Below are 2118 nucleotides of genomic sequence, written 5' to 3' on the forward strand. Positions count from 1 at the left end.
CCAGATATCTGCACGGCTAACACACACACTACCTTCAAGCCACTGCTCAGTCCTTTTACGTTCCCCATAACTCTCGATCTCCTCATTTTGCCCCATTTTCCTTCTTAGAATGTATCCCACCTGACATATTATATTGTTATGTATTTGTCATTATTATCTTGCTACTAAAATAGATCTCCAACAGAATGCCTATTTTCTTCATTGCTGTATCCCCAGGGCCTATAATAGTGTTCTACTTATGATAGATTTTCAATCAATATTGCGTGAAGGTAAGGAAGGCTGAATGCAGGAACTGAAAGAGGCTAATTTATGTAAAGTTGCATGGCAGAGTGCCTGGCACACAGGAGTATGAGTTATTTTTATTTGATATGTCTAAATCACAAGGGGATTATTTAATCCAAAGACGAGTGGATGGTTTTAAACATCAGAGTGGACTCTTCTGACATCAGAGGGATAACCAGATGGAATGAGAGTCTTGTCAGTCCACTACTGCTGTTTTCTATTCCCCCCTTCCCCAACAGTCACTACTGACATGGAGCTTTCCACATTTCTCCTGGATGCTTATCTAATCTACAAGGATGTCAGATCTGGGTCTCCACACAGGCCCAATGGGAACACATAAAGATCTTGGGGAATTGGGGCAAGGACTATTTCCAGTAACCACACACCCAAAGATGCTATTCTCAATCTTTTCTCCCTGGTGACACTGCTCTTAACATGTGAAGCAATATTTTTGTCTTACGGGGTCTCGCTCTGTCACTCAGGCTGAAGCGCAGTGGCATTATCTCAGCTCACAGCATCTACGACCTCCCGCCTTAAGTGATGCTTTCACCTCAGCCTCCTGAGTAGCTGGGACTACAGGCATTCGCCACCACACCTGGCAAATGTTTACATTTTTTGTAGAGATGGTGTCTCACTATCTTGCCCAGGTTGGTCTTGAACTCCTAGGCTCAAGAGATCCTCTTGCCTTAGCCTCCCAAAGTGCTGGGATTACAGACTTGAGCCACTGTGGTCGTGTGAAGCAACTTTGTATTTATTTATTTATATGAGGCAGGTTCTTTCTCTGTCACCCAAGCCAGAATACAGTGGCATAAACACGGCTCACTGCAGCCTCGACCTCCTGGGCAATTCTCCCACCTCATTTTTTGTAGAGACAGGGTCTCACCATGTTGCCTAGGCTGGTCTTGAACTCCTGGGCTCAAGTGATCTTTCCACTCAGCCACCCAAATTGCTTGGATTATAAGCATGAGCCACCATGCTTGGCTTGAAGCAACATTCTGGCTTTTTTTTTTTTCCCTCGACAGAGTCTTGCTCTGTTGTCCAGGCTGGAGTGCAGTGGTGTGATATTGGCTCACTGCAACCTCTGCCTCCCAGGTTCAAGCAATTCTCCTACCTCAGCCTCCCAAGTAGTTGGGACTACAGGCGTGTGCCACTGTGCCCAGCTTATTTTTGTATTTTTAGCAGAGACAGGGTTTCACCATGTTGGCCAGGCCAGTCTCAAACTCCTGATCTCAAGCGATCTGCCTGCCTCAGCCTTGCAAAGTGCTGGGATTACAGGCGTGAGCCACCGTGCCCAGCCTTAAAGCAACTTTTTAAAAAATTGAGATACTTCTAGAGTCATATGCAATTGTAAGATGTAATGTAGAGAGAACCCTCACACACTCTTCCCAGTTTCCTCCAATGGTAGCATTTATTTTTTTGACACAAAGTTTTGCTTTGTTGCCCTGGCTGGTCTCAAACTCCTGGACTCAAGAGATCCTCCTACCTCAGCTTCCTGAGTAGCTGGAATCGCAGGCACCAGCCAATGGTAACTTTTTGCAAAACTGTAGTATAATTTCAAGACCAGAATATTGACATTGATACATGTTTTGTGTTCATTTGTGTGTGTGTGTGTGTGTGTGTGTGTGTGTATGTGTCTGCACATAAGCCTTTAGAAGATGCACACACACACGAAATCTTCAAAAAGTTTATGGAAAATGTGTAGTATGAAAAAACTATGCATGGATTTCAAATTTTTTTTTTTTTTTGAGTCGGAGTCTTGCTCTGTCGCCCGGGCTGGAGTGCAGTGGCCGCATCTCAGCTCACTGTAAGCTCCACCTCCCGGGTTTACGCCATTCT

This window comes from Colobus angolensis, unplaced genomic scaffold (genome assembly GCF_000951035.1).
Source record: "Colobus angolensis palliatus isolate OR3802 unplaced genomic scaffold, Cang.pa_1.0 Scaffold90, whole genome shotgun sequence".
NCBI classification, from domain to species: domain Eukaryota; kingdom Metazoa; phylum Chordata; class Mammalia; order Primates; family Cercopithecidae; genus Colobus; species Colobus angolensis.